This window comes from Rhipicephalus microplus, chromosome 4 (genome assembly GCF_043290135.1).
Source record: "Rhipicephalus microplus isolate Deutch F79 chromosome 4, USDA_Rmic, whole genome shotgun sequence".
Classification (NCBI taxonomy): domain Eukaryota; kingdom Metazoa; phylum Arthropoda; class Arachnida; order Ixodida; family Ixodidae; genus Rhipicephalus; species Rhipicephalus microplus.
The window spans coordinates 42,922,108-42,942,901 of NC_134703.1; the positions used below are offsets into that span (position 1 = coordinate 42,922,108).

A 20,794-nucleotide genomic window follows, 5' to 3' on the forward strand; every position below is an offset into this window, starting at 1 on the left:
GACAATTTGTAACCTGACGAAACGTAATTCTAGTGACGTGCCTAGCTGGTACGGAATCTTACATGAGCCCCGCCGCGGTGATCTAGTGACTAAGGTGCTCGGCTGCTGACCCGCAGGTCGCGGGATCGAATCCCGGCTGTGGTGGCTGCATTTGCGATCGAGGCCGAAATGATGTAGGCCCGTGTGCTCAGATTTGGGCGCACGTTAAACAACTCCAGGTGGTCTAAATTTCCGGAGCCCTCCACTACGGCGTCTCTAATAATCATATCCTGATTTTGGGACGTTAAAGCCTATATATCAATCAATCTTACGTGATTTAGTCACGTGACTAGTCACCTGATTTTTGTCTTGGCACTTGTAACGTGAATTTGGTCATGTATTTTTGCCGTGTGACTCTTTACGATGTTTAGTACCATGGCTAGCTATCACGCGGTTACTGGTAAGAACTAGAGTTACTACATATGCTACCTTTAGGTAGCAGAGTTGCGCTAAGGTACGCCATCTTGGGTTCAAATGTCTTGCGAGAAAGCCACTCACCGCCCGCGTAGGAGCAACGCTCACGCTTCAGCGAGCTACGTAGTCTCTCAATATTGAGGGATTATGGTACTAGCCTTTCTTTATTCATTTTTTCGCTTTCTTTAAATTTTTTTTGAGGTATGAGTGAAACTCGGTTGCTACGGTCAGCCCTAGAAGCCTTGATTTGATGCTTACGTTCTTGGTACGTATTAATAAAGCTAAGTGCGTAGCTCGTTGAACCAGTGAGATACATATTTATGGTTGGTTACACTAGCTTCGCCTTTTATGCTGTTTTCCCCATTTACAAATATGAAATTATATTTGAACTTTTGAAGGCAATCGATCCAGTTAGGGATAAAATTTTTTTCGTCATATTGGACTCATTCGTTAACTGTGTGAGGGAGCTAGGTGTTTTTGTATCGCCTTCAAATGAATCGAGCTGAACAGCGATCGAGAGTGTGCCCGTGGGACGCCCATATTACGCACGGCTCTCTATTGCGCTCGTATTACAATCGAGGCTCACGACAGCTGATGTGACACAACAACCGATGGCAACCACGCTTGATCTGCCCGGAATCATCGTAGCGTTGGCTTCTCCGCAGTGTATTTGAACCACTTATGACCACGTGGCGGCGCTCGGCGGATAGGAGCACTGAACTCCTGCAGGCGGAGCGAGCGGCGCCCGGAAAACAGTGGCGCAACTCTGCTACCTAAAGGTAGCATATACAGTAACTCTAGTAAAAACATGTCACTTGACCAGCTGTTACGTGATTTTAGCAACGTCATTTCTTTCGTTATTTTACGTGATTTTTATTCAAAATGACTAGTTACGCGATCTTACATTCATTTTATCCACGCGGCTCGTTGTTATTTTAAAATCATGTTTACCGAGAAGTCAGTTACACACGGAGAAACAATGCTGTGGGCATCAAGAGCTAAAGCTCAATTTTGAGCAACATCATCGAAACAAGCTCAGTAAGTAGAACAATGACATTGTTTATTTCTAAGTGCGTGTTTTTTTTTCGTCAGTCAGTTGCTATTATTTGCAATTAGTGTGTTCATTAAATTTTGCTGCCATTGATTATACAACTTCGATATGTAAGTGTTAAAACCAGCGAGACCTTGATTTGGGTGAATATTTCATCAATTTTCACAATGGTAGTGCAAATAAAGCAGTACAATAAGGAGAAACAAAAAACGTCAGGCTAAGTGCCGTGATTTTGTTGTGTGTTCAAATGGCTCTTTGAAGATTTTAGAACAACAACAACAACAACAACAACACGAACTGATTGGTATGAAAGTTCGAGAACCGTAATATAATTATATATGAGGCGGTCATGTTGAGACGGATCCCGAAATTTCAACCTGCGAGGTTCTCTAACGTACACCTAAATCTTAGTTCACGAGGCTCAAACATTTTCGGTTCTATCAAAAATGAGCCTGCTACGACCGGGATTCGACCCCACGGCATGCAGGTCAGCAGCACTGGAGCGCCAAAACCCCTAAATATTTTTGCAGACCTTTTAAGGAAATGAAATCAATTGTTATCACAAGCTTGTGTAGACTTCCACAGAGGGTCGGAAATGAGACTTTATTGCACATGGTGCCAGGTTTTCGTTATTAATGGTAATTTATTTGTGCTCATTTTTGTCGAACACGAGTTTTATGGACTTGCATGGTCTGCCAATGACTTGGAAAATAAACCGCGATTGCCACGGAAAATAAAAAAAATAAAAAAATAAAAGTAGCTCACCCGTTCTCACTGGATACATGCGTCCACAAAACCGAAAATAAAAACCCGGAAGTCAGAAAATGTCTGCGAAACAACTCGCCAGGCCTTATCTTCCTCGGCCTCTCTCGCTTCCTACTGAACGACTCATCACTCCTGATCGCCTCAATCTTTCGAGGGGTCGGGCCTCGATTTACCCAAAGGGCTTCAATCAAGCTGAGTGGGCAGATCCCCCCAAAAGCGAGGCAACCTTTTCACTAACTCAATAAAAGGGTGGTCGCTTAGCGAGACCCATGCAGTTCCGGCTCGCTGAAATTAATCTGGACTCCATCAGAAGGGTAAAGATGCGGCTTTCGCGCCTTCGGCATCTTCACTCAACTCTGCCCCCTCGCAACCGGAAGTGCTTCCGCTTACACAGCTGCCATACGCATGCCATGTTTTTCTTTCTTTAACTTGCTAAAAGTTCATCTTTACGCGGTTTAACTATCTTCGACGATGCGGGCCACACTTTCCACTGGTCTAGCACTTAAGTTCACTTCCCCCAATAATGTTGTCGACGCAAGATTAGCGCTTTCCACTGCATCTCAAATTCCCTGAAGCTACGAAGCTGCAGATTCATCAAGTGGCATAGATAGTAGATACATTTTTTTTCACTGCTATTAACTGAGGCAATGAGGCTTTTTTGAACGGAATCAATGAGATAGCGAATAATAAATGGAGAGGGGGGAGATAGTCAAAGTACCCAGATGCTTTACATAAAAGGTAGTTAGGACAGCAGTGTTATAAAGTTAGTAGTCAGCAATTGCGTGAACTGCATTATCCACAACAAAAACGTCCCCGCTAGAATGCTGTGCTGTAGTGTTATGCATAGAAGGGAGTCAGGGGCAACCTTTTTACAACTTTGAGGTTGTAGACTTGAAAAACCCTTTTCTCACTTAAAACGTGAATTACTCTTTTGAAACGTTTTGCGTGTCAGGCAAGCAGACCACACAACGCAATTGTCTATAAGGCATATGTTTACTTGAGCCGCTACATTGCGAAAATGAAGCCAATATATGAATCAACACGCAATTTTTTTTCTAATTTAGCCGCAATACCGTGGCAATGTTTTCGCTCTATTCGCTTCCGGAGTATTTTTATCATTCTATAAGGACCTCTGAAGGCCTTATTTTGATCGCATTAATCGCGAAAAATCTGAGGTCTTTCTAAAAATAACGCTCCTTTGCATGTAGCATTTTGTGATCTTCCGTCAAGATAATGGTGCCTTAAGGTTCGAAAAACCGTTGTTTCGTAATGATTGCTGAAAACAGTAATATCAGGACCCCCCCCCCCCCCCTTGCTTCGGACATGAAACTCTTTATGAAAGAGAAACACTATTGCGTGCAGTAAGAATAATCTATAACCCAAGTAATTAGGGTTTTGTTTTTGTGCTCTGGGGCTCAATTCTCGGGAATCAATGGCAGTTATTACTGCATAGCTTCTTCCCAATATAACTTATCGACAAATTTCCAATGGACGAACGAAACACTCAACATACTGCCACTGAACGAGAAGAAAAAGCTAATGCTTTCTAATCTGAAACTGGATCTGCCATACTTTATTCGATTAGTTTCACTCAGCGTTGTGAACAATGCCAGCAACGTCAATAAACGAAGAGCAACTGCACGTGAAGCAGGGCATCAATGCCCACGATATTGATTGTCACCTGCTTCGTTTCCTGCGAATTACGTTTTCACCACCCTTTTCACAGAGCACTACCACTTTCAGTGTTCAAGTTATGCCGTGAATCAACGAAGTTAGCGTCAGTATACTTTAGGCCTCTGTGCGCCAGGATGCATCGATTTAAAGGCTCCTTACGCCTCCCAGCACCGGCCGCACTTACACAACACTGCCGATATGCGAGTTGAGCGTGGCCGCTCAGTGACACGCGCACTTGGCGGGTCACGTGCCCAAGACCTCCTCGAAGAACGGCCCCAACATACCACGTTGGGGCAATGGACCGCGCCCACGAGCAGCGCCGCTTATCGGGGTCTCCTCAATAAATTTCCGCCCGCGCGAGCGACCCGCCACCGTACTCTGAACCACACACACACGCACAAGCTGCCCTCACTCGCCCTTGTCGGACAAGACCGAGTGTCAGTGAGGGCAGGGGGCGAACGCTGCGCAACGAAGCGCTTTCACTTTCTAAGATGGTGCCCTTTTCGGGCACCGCAAGTATAGCCCGTACTGGTAGTCGCCTTTCAAGCACGCACTGGATAGAGCGGACGGGAAGCGTTTGCGGAGACCCACGCGCAGGCCGCGATAATAGAAGCTCCACGCACCTTAGGCGGCGGCCACTTATTGCTGCTTCCCACTCAGGTGGCTTGTGTTCCGACGCTCAGCGCACGAACAAACAGACATGCCCAAGCGCAGCGACAAGCGTTCTTGCTACATCTACAAAGTAATACACGCACGCGCATCTAGTGCTCGGCGGATATGACGTTCAGCTGCTGAGGATTCGCATGATCGGGTCCCAGCATCGGCGGATAGACATTAGGCGGTGGGATTTATTGATACGCGGGGTTTAACGACCCAAAACCACCACATGATTATGAGAGACGCCGTAGTGGAGGGCTCCGGAAATTTCGACCGCCTCGGGTTTTTAACGTACACCCAAATCTGAGCACACGGGTCTACAGCATTTCCGCCTCCATCGGAAATGCAGCCGCTGCAGCCGGGATTCGATCCCGCTACCTGCGGGTCAGCAGCCGAGTACCTTAGCCACTAGACCGCCGCGGCGGAGCGGCGGTAAAATTGAAGGCACTTCAAGGCATTCAAAGTTTCTGTGTGCGATGAAGAAGGACTGGTGAACAGAATTACTTGAGTGCCTTTCCACCACTGCATTTGGCAATGCTCTCACAATGCGAAAAAACTGAAGCAAGCAGACGGGGGAGTAACAGCCGCCATAGTAGTGCAATTGGATGAAAGAGCGGGTAGAACACTGTACTCGCGATGCAGAAATTGTGAATACAGCTCTCACAAGAGACAACTCATTTTAATTCGTAAACTTTCATTTTCCGGTAGAGTATGTATTTCCAGTTGATAATATTTCCTCTGAAGACAATACTATAACTACTCCTATGTTCTTATATACTGTCTTTAGTATCGTTTGGCTTCGTATAGCTGTGACGCATAATGTTATATCGATCCATTACTCCGTAAACTATGCTTTGGTGCTTATCGGCTTTTATATCAGCTCTATATTTAACATACGTTCGTGCGTGTTTTCTATTTTTAAAATGCCGCATAAGTACCATTTGCCATGGGCAAGAAGTGCATCCTGCATCATTCTTGGCCTCAGTTTTTTATTCCCAGACGTTTTTATTCGCAGACCACTGCTGTATATTACCTCAATACGTGAGACTCAAGATTGGCGTTGTTATGCTAAATGCGTGCTGCTACGCTTGTCAACTTGGTTCTTGACCTCACAGATTATGGGCCTTATGTCTCAGAACAACGTCACCGTACGTGTGCTTACCTAATTGCACTAGCGCACCAGGAAAAAAATTCTAGCAGTTGCACGAGAAGCTGACGGTTCTTTCTTGGGCTTTTCGCGAATATAGGCATTGTTTCAGACGAACTCCAGGTTTCTTTGATACTAATGGACATTTCACGGGCATTCCAAGTAAAGTTTTGGAGCGTATCGGGTCGTATGGCGCTGCTTGTGATAAGATCTCGGCGGAACTAGCGCGCATACGACAGGCAGCAAGATGCATGGTTGCAATAAGCGGGCACATTATATCAGGTAGGGGAATAACTATGCGTATTTATTGCGTTTTGTCGTTACATCTGCATTGGACGGTGTTCCCGTTTTAAAACTGCATAATTCTTTCGTTTATTCAATGCTATCACATAATAGTCACAGAATCTACCTCAGCCACGCCAGTGAACGAGAAACGAAGACGCACACGGTCGAAACTTTTCAACGCGACAACGAGCAAGTTCGCTCTCCTCAATGGCTCCTTGCAAGCGTCGTCGGTTCGCGTTGCCAGCTCAACTGTCCTCAGAGTGAAACAACACCCAGGAAACCGATTGGTTGTGTCGCAAAACTAACTTTCTCAGTGCACCTGCGAATACAAGAAGCAAAAACGGATAAGCCGGCAGAAAGAGGCAAAATACGAAGACAGCGACGATGGTGCGCTTGCGTGTTCCACCGAGTTAGCGAATGCCTCTCGCAGTCTGTGGACTCGAGCTGCCTTCTTTCTTACTGCCTCCTTTGCCGTCGGCTGAATCACTGCCGCCCGAGTGCCTCTACACATTCATCCGACTGCCTGTGCTCTGCCTTTCGCGGACAGATTCTCTACCCGGACCTCGGTCGGTTGCTTGATGTCTGTCGGCCGCTTTCTCTTCAGCCGCGCCAGTGACTCGGCTTCACGTCTCGCATCTTAGCGATTTCTCTCGTCGACTGCAGCGTCTCATCCTCCTCCTCCTCTCCACTACCATCTGGCTACGGAAGGCGGTAAATCGTGGCTTTAGAATAACGCAAAAAAAAGAAGACAGTAAGAAAGAAACATTGCTTCTTTCAGCACACCGCACGCACGACTTCGCAGGCAGTTGTTTGGAGGCCGTTGCACTCCCGCTGGCCGTAGGTGCCCAGACGGTGCTTGTGTAACGAAACAGACAAAAAGAAAGATGCTTAGAAAACCACTCGGGGCGTTTTAGGTACGTGGCTACTTTGTATTTTACATTTCTTTCGCTTTTTTAGGTTTTTACCTGGTATACCACCGGCGTAAAAGTGGTCGGGAAACGCCCACGTTAACGGAACGAAGGCAACGCGTGCTGCAGATTGCATTCCTTATGCACGTTGGGGAAACGTTTCAAGGCAGTACGTTCTTATCGCCACCGTAAATCATGGAGCTCCACTACGACTGTGCAGCCACCCAATTCTAAACTGTAGGAATGGTGATTGCTGGCAAGGAGCGTTCAGGCTGCTGCACATTCACTGAAAGGTGTAGTATATATATATATATATATATATATATATATATATATATATATATATATATATATATATATATATATATATATATATATATATGCGCATTATTTCGTTCTACTTGTTTGTGATCTTCTTGTTTGTTACGAAGACAATCTTTCGTTATACAGAGTATTCGGTGTAGCGAAGCGGTCACAGCCGGAACTTGTGGCCCGTGGGCAACTGATACTGGCCACGGTGAGCAGCGCTATAAGGTTTTAGTGAGCTCTCGATACGTGTTTACGCGCGCACTTACAGCTTTTCGTATACATATGAACTTTTCTGTGACGGCAAGGCAAGCTTGCCACGGGGCAACGACACGGTATGAAGAATAAGCGCAGCACAGGCGCCATACGTTGTGCAATTCGTTTATGTGCACTAGAAAATCTTTATACCGACTTCCTTTATTCGCAGTCGATGATACATCGTGTTACACAGCAAACATGATCGAACACGCAGTGGGCGCCCTAAAGGCGGTGGTTCACTATATATGTAAAGTGGAACTGGTTCGCTTCGAGCCCTACCAAACACAGGTATGTGATTTGCATTACAGCGTTATGTAAAACAAGAAAGAGGTCGTTCGGTACTCACTTGCGAACAGAAGCACTAGTAACATCATCAATAGTTGCGATAGAACGAATCGGTGCGAACTGAGCATTATGGTAGACGTGGCAAACATGAAGCTGCAAAAATTCGCTCGTGGGACGAAGCGATGCACAGAATAAATTTGGCAGCAGTTATGACGCTGCTTGCACACCGCATGCATTTTAGTGTCCTGAAAAGGAGTCGTCCGCTTTTATGGTGCTTTTGACCTTACTGTATGCGTGACTCTGCATACTGCTGAATTTCGCGTTTGTAGCGCAGATGTCGGCAAGCGTGTGACACTGCACAAGCAGAAATGCATGCACTTGTTTTCTTTTGTTGTTACGAACCAACAGTTTGTGGCTACTGCTTCATGGAAATACATGTGCACTTGTTTGTTTTTTTCGTTTTCTGTAGATTGCAGCGTTGGTTGTCTCGCATATAGTTTTAGTCCTAGCTGTCTTAATTATTCCGCGTAGCGTCGCCTTTCTTATGTGCACCTTTGTGTTTATTTTTGCTTAACAACGAGAAAATTAGGCTGGTGCAATTGGGCTGGTGCAATTAGGCTGGTGTATTTTAGTCATGACAACCAATGTGTTCTTTTTTTTTCCCTACTGCACTTGATGTATGCCTCTGTACATATCCTATAATATTTCCACTAATATTACCGTAACTTTATAACTGCTCGAAGCGTCCTAGTTTTATTTTGCCGTCAAGTTTCACGTTCCCCCCGGAAATGCGAATGTTTACGGAATGTTTATTCATACATGTGGCGTCGATAATAACAATAACAATATATCAGGGGTATTATATCCCAAAACTACAATATCATCATGACCCACACTATTGTGGATGACTCCGGAAACTTTGACCATCTGGTGTTGTTTACCGTGCATTGAAATCGCCCATTACACGGGCCTCTAAGTAACCCTATTCGAGTACAGTTGTTCGTTCATAGGCGATGATAATGTTCATTCTTCCATCTACTTGCGTAGTAGCCCTCTATAATGTACAAAAGTGTCCCAATTGTTTCAATAAAACAATAAATAAATAAATAAATTATTTCCCCATACTCTAAACAGCTAATTTCATGCAGTTGTATGTGTGTTTAGAATGAGTGTTCAGTGATTTGGAGTACTTTGTACTCAACTATGCGAAAGTAGCGAGCCACCAATAAGAATAGACCATTTCTGATTACATCTAAGATGTAGGACAGCGCTCAAACTAAGCATTACCATTCTTAGGGTCAATACGGCGGTTCCTTCTTCTGTTCTTTAAATAATCGTGATTTAATCTTTGCTTCAATGTTTTTTTTCTCTCTCCAAGTGATGTATCAGGAGTCACCGGTGGGACACAGCTTTTATGTCCTCGTGTTTGCCTTCTTTTCCTTCGTGTCATCCGCAGACGTCACCTTTTTTTTACCTTCCCCATTGATCAGTTCCACTGCAGGAACAAGTAATCTCTATTGCGGTAAAAGAGGAGCAGGCAGTCTGGCAATGCCTTGGAATTCGCCACCGCTTGCAGTGAGAGCAAGTAGTGCGGAAGTTGGCGAGGCAGAGGCCCTGATGGGCCGCAATTGACTTCCGCAATGGAGTGACAAACGACGACCGTCCTACTGACCGCAGGGTTAAGCATAGCGCAGAGCCATTGCGCTACTCAGATGGCAGGACGATGTCCATTGCGTCACTGTGGCAGTGTTTTCCGAGCGTTACTTTTTTTTCGAATACATCTAGCTTATAACTTCATACGCTTTACAAGTAGCCGATCACAATATTAGAAAAGCGTGGATTAACATAGGCCACGCTGGGAAGTGTCAACTTTTCGCGTCAGTAGATCAATGGTTAGGGGGCTCGGCTTCTGACCCGAAGGTCACGGGTTCGATCCCCACCACCGTGGTCGCATTTCCGTGGAAGCGAAATGATAGAAGCCGGTGTAGTGTGCAACGTCAGTGCACGCTAAAGGAGACGAGATGGACGAAACTTTCTGAGCCCTGCACTGCGGCGTCTCTCGTAATCATATTGTCATTTCGGTACGTAAAACCCCACATCCTAAATTATTGTGTCGACTAATGCAAGTTGTCAAACCAAGTAGCACAACTAAGAATTTACACCGAAGCAAAATTTAAGGAATGTTTACAAAATCTGGCCCCGAAATATGTAGGTCTAGTGTTTCGGCTCTCCGTCGACAAAACAAAAAGTAAAATAAATAGCTCAGTGATAAAACGTTTGCAAGCTCAAAGATGAAAGTATTTCTTTTTCCCGGGTAAATTCAATAAAGATTGAAGGTGAAATTACGCGCGATCCCGGCTGTGGCGGCTGCATTTCCGATGGAGGCGGAAATGTCGTAGGCCCGTGTACTCAGATTTGGGTGCACGTTAAAGAACCCCAGGTGGTCAAAATTTCCGGAGCCCTCCACTACGGCGTCTCTCATAATCATATGGTGGTTTTGGGACGTTAAACCCCACAAATCAATCAATCAATCAAATTACGCGCGTATTCATGACAATAAACATTCTAAGCAGGCAGAACACGCAAGAGATAATGAAGCTTAGACTTACTAACAAGCTCTACAGCTTATAAGAGCGTTTTCAGTTCATGAACTCAATGGTATTGCTCAGGAGAGTAACGATTGATCCTGCATGCTTCACAGTATGTGAAAGCCATTTCTCATTTCCTAATGGGTTATACGCCAGAAAATCACGTCCTGCATTGACTTCACCACCACCAACACCCACAGTCATGAGTTTCAACTTGGAATGGCGACAGACCTTATCCCAGCCACGTTGAAAGGAAGCTGTGACAGTGACTGAACACCCGGAATAGCATGACGACTATCATTCCGCTAACATAACCGGTTCCGAGCCCTAAACCGCATTTTTGTAATGCCGAAAAGAAACGAATGGTATGGAAAAACTTTATTTAGGTCTGTCGGGGCGTGAAATAGCACGTAGCGGGCCCGCTACCACGTCGGCACAGGTAGGCCGAACCTCTCCGCCACGTCGTGGGTTTGTTGGACTGCCCACAGCTGCACCCTTAAATCGGTACCGTGGAGCGCAGCAGCCCACTTTTACGATGTAATGTTTTCAACCCGTAACGCAGGACATCGCCAGAGCATATGATATGAGCTAGCAAAGTCTGAGCAAAGTACACGTGTGTTGGAGGTCTGAATTTCCGAATGAATTTTGTGCAAGAGCGTGGGACTGGGATATGCTCCGACCTGCGAAACTGATGCCCATAAAAAATTATGTGCAGCGATCAGTATTACAAATGCGTCGTGGATGGACATCATGGTTCAGAGTAGAAGGATAAGGAAAAAATGAAGGGGGAAAGGAAACAATGCAGAGTACGTGATTGGTCGATTGTCCTGCTTTTGCCCAATAATTTGAGTAGTCCCCAGAATCTAGTCATCAAAAAACGAACACACCTTTTCTTCCAATACTTCAGTTATAAAAACCGGTCTACCGATCTGCATCAGAAGGCATCTCAGGTGCACCTCTTACTGCAGCCAAATGAGTGAAACAATACAATTTCTTGCTGCAGGTTAGCTATCACGGTAATGAAACACCGTGCTGCAGTAAAACCTGCAGATGAAAATGACAGTTGCATGGGAAGAGCCACATACCATTACACTGCTGCCGCTGCAGCACTTACAGATAACCAGCATTTGCTATTAGGATGGAAACAGCTGGTTTTGTTGCAGCAGCTGCAGTTGCGACGTTTCTTTATCACAGATTTTAATTATTCCAACGGGACGACCTTCAACTGATTGCTGCAAAAAGGTGGAACGCTCATACCAGTTACTGTTGTGGTGGCATGAATTTGTGCTGTATAGTCCACGTTATGGCAAAACGTAGATTGTACTGAGATATGGCGTACTGCAGCAAGAAAGAAAATGCAAATTCGGCAAGCGAACCAAATGGGAATTTTGTTGCCTGAAGTGAAACTATATTATTATCTTTGGTTATGGTGGTTTTGGGACGTTAAACCCCACATATCAATCAATCAATCTTTGGTTTTGAAAGATTGGCGTTGGAAAATTGACGCTGCTGTTTCTGGTTTTCAGACAACATGATGTGTAATGAACCCAAGACGAATCCCGCGGAACTTCTGTAATTCAAGCAATATGTGAATTTTTATTTCGAATTTATTATTGAATAAATATAAGGAGAGGTTGGTGCCTATGCGTGGCGCAGGCTACTTTTCTTGCACAACGAGTCGACAGGATTGCTAGCTTTTCTTATTCTATACAGGACTGCCTTCGTGTAGGTCATGCCAAGTTGCAGCTACTAATGACTGTTTCTTACGATTGATAGATATGTGGAGTTTAGCGTCCCAAAGACACCATATCATTAAGAGAGACGCCGTAGTGAAGGACTCCGAAAATTTCGACCACCTGGAATTCTTTAACGTGCACACAAATCTCAGCACACCGGCCTACAGCATTTTCTCCTCCATCGTCAGCGACTGTTTCCGCAGGTCGGCTAACCTTTAACGGAATATCTAATTCTACTCCGGGATCAATGCTACGTGCACAACTGAGAGTTCTTCGCATCGTTTTCACGCATTTGTCTTCCTCCGGTCAAATACTTTTCTTCCTTTTTAATCGGTTCACAGAGGTGAAACTCTCTCAAGCTGCTAGTGTACAGTGTAATCCTTACTGTCCGCTAAGGACGATGAAATTCGACGCTTTAGTGATCCGACATAATAAGAACTTTGATCGGTAACCAGACAATGACAAACTAAAATTCCGAAACAACTCAAAAATTAACATGAACATTTGCACCTGAATCCATAGTTCGAAATATACGGCGAAATATAAATGGAAAATCAAGATGGGAGCCGACAGATGGAAACACGTAATGGGATAATCACGGTGAACTCTGGAGGTGCCTCAGACAGGCAGCCTGTCTGAAACACTTCCACTGTTTACCCTGTTTATCCTAAGGCGAAAGGTTACACCAACTGGAAAAGCAGACATTATAAAAAGGAAGACCAACCCGCAAAGGTACCCTCAAAACGTAAATAATAATAATGATGAAAAAAACATTGCTATAACTTAGACGCCTCGGTCCAGACTTGCCGTTGTGTCGATTTTTGAACTTAAGCTAAAATGTGCTAAAGAAGCCGTTTCATTTTGATATTACAGCATACTTTGTAGTTAAATGAAACAGACCCTGCGTTATGAAGAGTTTTTAATATTGAACAATAAATAATAGCCATTTGAATATGAAGAATACCATAGAAATAAACAAACGATTGCTCCCCTGGCTTGGCCTTTGTGTCACATGCCACCTTCAGACAAATGAATAAATTGTTATAAATTCAGAACGGCTGCGCAGTTGACGTATAAGAGATGAAGTACATGCCAGATACGAACTAACTCTGCAACATTCTAGCTAACAAGATATTGTAAATAAAGGAAGATATACGTGGAATCAATTCTTTCTGAGCGTCGCAGACTGAATTTCAGTAGCTTAATTTACATACCGCCAGCGCAGCTTTAGACAGTGAAATCGCGTTGACACCAACAGCCCAGTGATTTTGTTGCGGATCCCTGCTCTTGTTGTGTTCGAACGAGTACACGCGCTGCCCATTAGAATTCGAAAACTGCGCGTAGTATCAGCAAGATGATTGACGCCTTGGTCAAGCGTGCTATCCCTGTACGCACTTTCTAATGCACACAACTTTGTCATCATTGCATACTAACCTGCTTGTAGAAAACGGGCTCGCGCACGCACCATCTGACACGACAGAAAAGCTTCGAAACATTATATTTTATCTGCAAATGGCGAGGAAAAATTCTCTGCTTAGTCTGCCAGAACTGTGGCCTAAAAGTAGACACGGACCACGCCTGACGGTGTTCAGTTTGACGCAAAGTGGCCACCAACAGAAATCCTGCCTCGGTCGTTCTAATCTAACTGTTAACTGGTCCTTCACACCTACTTATTTTTTAGTTATTTTATATTAGTTACACATTTTAAATTTTTTTACATTTTAAATTAGTTATTTTAAATTAAACGCCACTTTCAATTCTAAACTTGAAATATGCCAAATCTCTCGCTTTCATTCAGTCGTAAGATAAGGTAATGAAGAAAAACAGAAGGGCACACAGCCAGGAGTCAACATGAACAGCGTATATTGTTTTTTTTATATAAAACATAACACCCTCTTCCCGTAATGCTTTGATATCTTTTTTGCTGTTCCTCTATTTACGGCACCACTCACCACCGTGGCGCACGCTGTACCAGTGTAAGAGTGGATTCATCGCGAAGTGAAGCAAGGTATGGAACTCGTTAAACTAACTGCGTGGCTGAGCGAAGTGACAGTGACGGAAGCAGATGCCGACATTGACAGTTGCAACTTGTAATGAGGGCGCTGTGGCAGCCTTGCGCGAAGGAGAAAAAAAGAAAGAAAACTGGTGATGGATAACACGTCCGCATGCCGAGTGTCAACAGTGGGCGATTCGCGCCGCCATTACCGAAGTCGAAGTCGCGGTCTTGGCTACGCGTCAAAGTCGACCGCGCCCATGGGAGGGCGAGGACGACGGGCCAACGCCGATTCTGACCTCCTGCCAGTCGTGGGGGCTGAATCGCACGAAGTTGGCAACACGTCGGCTTACTTTAGCGTGCTATTTATAGAAACACGTTCATACAACTGTGAGACTGAAAGCTCTCGCCGTGCCCTACAGACCTGTTGCACTGCAAGCGCAAACCTGATTTTTTTTTATGCACACATTCGTACAGACAGAAAGCGGGAGGTGTCTGGTGCAAGTTTCAACACGCTGCCACAGCAGGGTAGAGTGTTCAGTAATCTGTATATAAAAAAAAGCTGTGAAAAAAATTGAAAAGACGCCTTATTGTTGCATAGATAGCCATCTGTGCAACAATAATAGATAGATAGATGGCAACAATAATATAATAGATAGATGGCGTGATTGGCCATCTGAGATTGATAAATAGAAGCAGGAGCGGCACTAAAGAAATTCTCACATTACACCAGCCCGAGAAGTACAGTATATTAAAACGCCTGTGTCTTTGGGCATAGCAATATACTCATACCACATCAATGGTATGTATGAATGAAAAAAACCATGGATATATTAAAAACGTCGAAAATAAAGGCTCACCTTAATAGAGCACGCGTAAGCCATGCCTTCCGTGCATTTGTGATGAATTCCCCAGGTAGTCTATTTTATAATCACCTTCAATTACATGAGCTAACTACATACACATTTTTGTGCTCGTGACGCTTGCATCGTCCGCTGCGCTTTCCACCCTGCAAATCATGCCGATGCTAAAGGCTGCTGAGCTATTGTTTTATTTCTAAGTGGGCTTGTTTTCCCATTCCATCGGGCCATGTCTGGTAGCTAAAATTTCTTATCAGCATCATGTACATTATTTACTATTAGCCACGCAGTCTATGCTCCAATCAACTACGCTTTAGAGCACAGCACATTAGTCCACGTGGACATACGCGCATCACTGAAAATTACAGAGTCACTACACGCAATGTAACAAATGAGGAGGAAAAAAGATCGTGATTCTTAAGCTTCCCCTTTGAGAGTTGAACTCGATAGCGATATCTTCTCCCTATAGTGAGCACATCCAACACTTAGTGCATGCAATCTTTTAGAACTTGCTGTGGAGGTGGAGGCGAAAATGCTGTAGTCCCGTGTGCTCCGATTTCGGTGCTCGTTAACGAACCCCAGGTGATCGAAATTTCCCGAGCCATCCTCTACGGCGTATTTCATAATCATATGCTTGTTTTCATCGTTAAACCCCACATATCAATCAGTTTGCTTTGCAACCACTACGTGGCTTTAAAGAAATAAGCTCAGTAACGTGTGTGCCTCCTGTTGCGGGTGACCGACATTAAGGCACGAACTCATTACAATAATCACGTATTCTGACGCCTGATGTATGCTTGTACCACGCATTATTACTGTAATATTTCATGGTGTATTGGGAAGCATGTACACAGGACGCGTGTGTTTATAAGGCATGAAACTTACTTGATTTATTGATATGTGGGGTTTAACATCCCAAAACCGCCATATGACTATGACAGACGCCGTAGTGGAGGACTCCGAAAATTTCGACCACCTGGGTTTTTTTTTTTTAACGTGCACCCAATTATGAGCACACAGAACTATAGCATTTTCGCCTCCATCAAAAATTCAGCCACCGCAGCCAGGATTAGATCCCGTTACCTGCGGGTCACTAGCCGAGTACCTTAGCCAATAGACCACCGCGGCGGGGCAGCATGAACGTTACTTTCACTGCATTTCCAAGCACAGGAAGTTATTTTCACTAATCTGGCAAGCAGCGGCGTTGCTGTGTTGTAGAACATTCACATGACACGCAAACAATCCGGTTTCGCTCCCCGCTCGGACCCCAACAACCGTGCATCAATCTCCCCTCTATCTCAGGATTTCTTAATATATAATCTATTTGCATCGTTCTCGATTTTTCGCTCACAACCAGGATGATTTTTCGCTCACAACCAAGGACACCGTCGCCAGAATTTCTGTGACACGAGCTTTTTAACGCTACCGTAGTAAAACAAACTGCACCAATTACCCCACCTCATCCGCCTTGGTGGAACAGTAGTTACGGTACTCGCCTGCTTACCCGAAGGTCATGGGTTCGATCCCCACCACGGCAGTCTAATTTTGTTGCAGGTGAAATGGTAGAAACCCGTCTACTGTGTGATGTCAGTGCACGGTAGAGAACACTAGACGGTCGAAATTTTCCGTAGCATTCCACTACGGCGTCTCTCTAAATCATACCGTGGTTTTAAAACGTAAAATCCTCGATTTTAGGTTCCCCAGCCTCCTCTGCCCTATATACGCGAGTGCAAACAACAATGAAAGCGTCAGGTCTTTCTAAATACTCCGCATAATGATGCGCCAAATTCAAGGAACATGAAAGCTCAATACAGCCGAATTCTACTCATAGTTCATGCATTCTTCATGAAGAGCAGACATATTTAGAGAAAAGTACATTAATAAACAAAGTCTGCAGTGAAAGCTACCTATAACGTGGTTTCAGCGGGGATTAACATGATATGCCGAACTAGACGCTGTCTTCATTCCGACTCCGCAGCTTTGAACTAAAGGCGACAAAATTAACTAAGCCTAGCCGGTTTTCGAGATGAGCACTTTGGCGACCCAGACGGACTTCAGAAAGCTCCCAGAGCCTTCCCAGACAAAGTATGGCGGATAACGCGAAAAACTAATTTCCGGAGTGATAGTCCGTTTCGCTGTTGTCTGGCAGACCGGAAAACCGTTATGGAAGTTCGCGTCTCGTCGAGGAAATAAAGCAAGCTTTTAAAAGGTACGAACGCAGTCTGACCATCTTAGTCTAGGAAGCGTATAACAATAAAAGGCATCATCTACTTAATTGTTGGTAATCTTTGATTTCGTAGGAACTAAATGAGTGCTTGATTGTCCGAATGAAAGTTGAGGGTCGTATATGCGCAAACACCACGTCAAGAACAATAAGTGCTTTTGTTCTTCAGGAGTAATAAACATAGGACACACAGTTACTCTTTTTCTGAATAACAGCGCCCAAAATATATTCCCAGTTAACGAGACAACCACACAGACAAAAAAAAATAAAGAAAGAAAGCTTCTGTACGCACATGACTAAATTTTTCCGTTACCCTAGCGTCGCATCATTTGCCGTGAGAGCACAGTTTTGAATGCACTTTGTCAATGAACTTCGTGTATAGTGCGGCGTTACTTTTCTTTTTGATGTTTCTTTCAACTTAAGACTTTCAATATATACGAGCTATTGCATGCCCTATTTGTCCCGCCGCGGTGGTCTAGTGGCTAAGTATACTCGGCTGCTCACCCGCAGGTCACAGGATCGAATCCCGGCTGCGGCGGCTGCATTTTCGATAAAAACGAAAATGCTGTAGGCCCGTGTGCTCACATTTGGGCGTACGTTAAAGAACCCCAGGTGGTCGAAATTTCTGGAGCCCTCCACTGCGACGTCTCTCATAATCATATTGTGGTTTTAAGACGTTGAACCCCATATATCAATCATTCAATACATGTCCTATTTCTAGTCTAAAAGGGGCTGACACCTCTCCCAGTCAGACCGGTGACATCTAGCTTGGCAGCAGAAATCTTTACGACGAAGCCACAGGCATAAGGTGATATGGTGAAAGACAGTGCCAACGCAATAAATTAGATACTGAAAGAAGTAAAAAAAAGAGCTGGCTCCTAAATATGAGATAAAATATGCCACGCCTGTGTCATTATCAAACTGTTACCTGTTCTCCCCATCAAGTGAAGTACCAAAAGGACTTCATATTAAGTGTAACTTGCGAGGGAGTTTCATGCGGTGTAGCTTCCTTGCGTGTTCTTCTACTTATGTCGAGACCGATTAGATAAAAATGCGATTCAATCATTGCACTCATACCTCTTGTGCGTGAAGTACTATAGCGAGCATTATGAGCTCGAACACGCGATCGCGTGGAAAATAGTCTCGAAACCGAGATAGCGTGATACGTAGATGGCGCTGCCGAAGCTAGAGGGGAGAGGAAGGATGCTCTTCCGCTTACTGTTGGCAGTCCCCTTTCGCTAGTGTTGCTACAAAGTGGCTTTTAATTATGTCGCATCGGCCGTGAGCAATGATAACGCAAAAAATAACATTCCACGAAAACAAAATAATAAGGACAGGCGTATCAAAATCCTCAGCCGCCAGCACGTATAGATATAACACAAGCATGACCTGTGCATACGGCAGGCTACGCCACATCCGATATATCAGCTGCTACGTAACCTGATGGTTCATTGCGTTGGGCTGAGTGCGTTGAAGTGAGTTCATATCACCGGTAGCGGCGACTGAAGAGCTCCCGTTTTGCAGCAACGATAAAGTGGCAGTGTCAAGAGCTAGCGGAAGCGCGGCGCCCTTACCACTTTGTCTCCGTCAGTGACCGCTGCAAAAAATTCGATGTTAGGTTCGAGGCTATTCAATACGTGCTTGCTTGTTCGAGCTCATATTGCTTGCGATAGTAAATTTCTCAATAGGCCACCGCAGGCGTGGCACAACGCCGTTATCGTATACGCCGGCGTGTTCTTGAAGTGGACAGGCCTTATCTCACATATATCCCGTCGCAGTATCAACCGAAGCGTGACGCTACAATTTGCAATACTATAGGCAGGCTCCTTTCCAAACGTGCTTTAAAGCTATGTGGTACATGCAGGCGACAAGCAAGCGGGCTTTCCCTCGTTAGTTTATCTTCTACAATAGTTGATCAGTTGCATTTTTGCCTTGAAAAATAAAATACAGTTATTTGAGAAAAATCCCGGACTAAGCATTTTCCCTTTGTATAAGTTCGTCGAGTTGCTTCGAGAAAAAGTCACTTTTGAGTAATATGAGCGAACATTCGCGCGTCTCGGAGCACCTCCGCCAGAACCGTTCTTAACAGCACACACACCGTCTACACACCCTCATATAAAACTGGCTCCACAGTACCCAGAGTCCGTTACACATCGTTAAGTTTAAGGCACAGTTCTTCAGGCTTGCATTCCTTTCTATCCTCTTCTGCTGGAAAAGCAACAGAAGCTCTGCAGCAGACTCGATATTGAAGAAATAAACTAGACAAAAAGGCTAGCATTTAGTGTGACGCTTTATATGTCGTCTTTTTATTTCAAGAAATGATTTGTAGTTTAGCAACCAGCATTTTTATTCGTTAGAAGAGCCCACTAATCGCTTCTTTCTCATTTTTATTTGCGAACCTGCGCGGCATCCGCCGCCATAACAGGTGTTACAGAGTGTACGTGCATGCGTTTACAGTGATAGAGCCAGGCACACGTATTACGAGAAGTAACGCAGACTGTCTGTTCGCTGCACTGAAAACTAGAACAGAGCACGCAGACGCGACGAGACTGCACGGGCATAATTAAGGACATCCACAAGTTGTACGCCGGGTCGCACTCGTTTCAGCTGTGAGGCCGTGGCAGAGAGATTAGAGGAAATACAGGGGAGAGCACTGCGTGGACCGCTGTCGCTCTTGATGATGCAATTAAAGGAAATACAAAGAAAGGCACTGCGTAGACCGCTGTCACTCTTGATTGTGCATGTCAGGCGTGCAGCGTCCCCTTGTCCCAGCGTTTCTCGCTGCTAGCCTCCCTGCGAGCGAGGGCGAACAAGCGGTCGCCGCTAGTTGTGCCTCGTTGCTTACGTCCGGTCTTCTCTTGTCCTTGTGTCGCGTGTTCTGCATGTGACGAACATCCATAGTGTGCGGTGGTATTACGACTGCAGCGGTTGCGTGACACGTCGTGATCTCGCATAAGACGAATACAAGGCGTGGCGTCTGGCATATGAATTGTAAATACAGATTGCTGCAAACTCGTGCTTTGGGCCCGTCTGCTGCAGAGTTACCACCAACATCAACCACCGAACGCTTGCGTTATCGAAACATGTTAAAAAATTTATTGAAGATTCGCTGGTCAGGACGAGGTAGACAGACGCATTAGTTTTGATTTTTAAAAAGATACAGCAATTTACGATATTGTAGGAGTACCATTCTTTAACTTAATTAAGTCAACAAGATTCATTTCGATTACTATAGCAGTGATATGCGATTAAAATTTGTGGACAACTTCATGACAATATATGTCTTCCTATTGCATAAAATGCGCTGTTGTCTGCCTAAATAAGTTCAAGACGCCAATAGAGAGGGAGAGAGTAGAGGCTAGAAAGGAACAAAACGATTCACGCCCTCTTGACTACAATTAACAAGCATAGTCACGTAACCACACTAGCAATGCAATATTGGTTGACCGTCACAACTGTTATGTTTAATCTGCTTCTGAAGTATAATACAATACACATTCGACTCTGTTAAAGTAACATTGCTTATATCGACATCACAGCATGAGAATCTGAAGAGTTCGGATGTACAGAGACAATTTCACGGGACTTGAACCCGGGCTCTCTG

General features: G+C 44.7%; 1 protein-coding gene and 1 long non-coding RNA gene across 2 annotated transcripts in view; one reads left to right on the forward strand and one right to left on the reverse strand.

Annotated features, from left to right (window-relative positions):
* LOC142813891 (uncharacterized) overlaps positions 1-20,794 on the forward strand; it is a 152,863-nt gene that overhangs the window by 70,942 nt on the left and 61,127 nt on the right. The window lies entirely within an intron of this gene.
* Positions 1-20,794, reverse strand: part of LOC119171926 (uncharacterized) — a 35,890-nt gene that overhangs the window by 7,932 nt on the left and 7,164 nt on the right. The window lies entirely within an intron of this gene.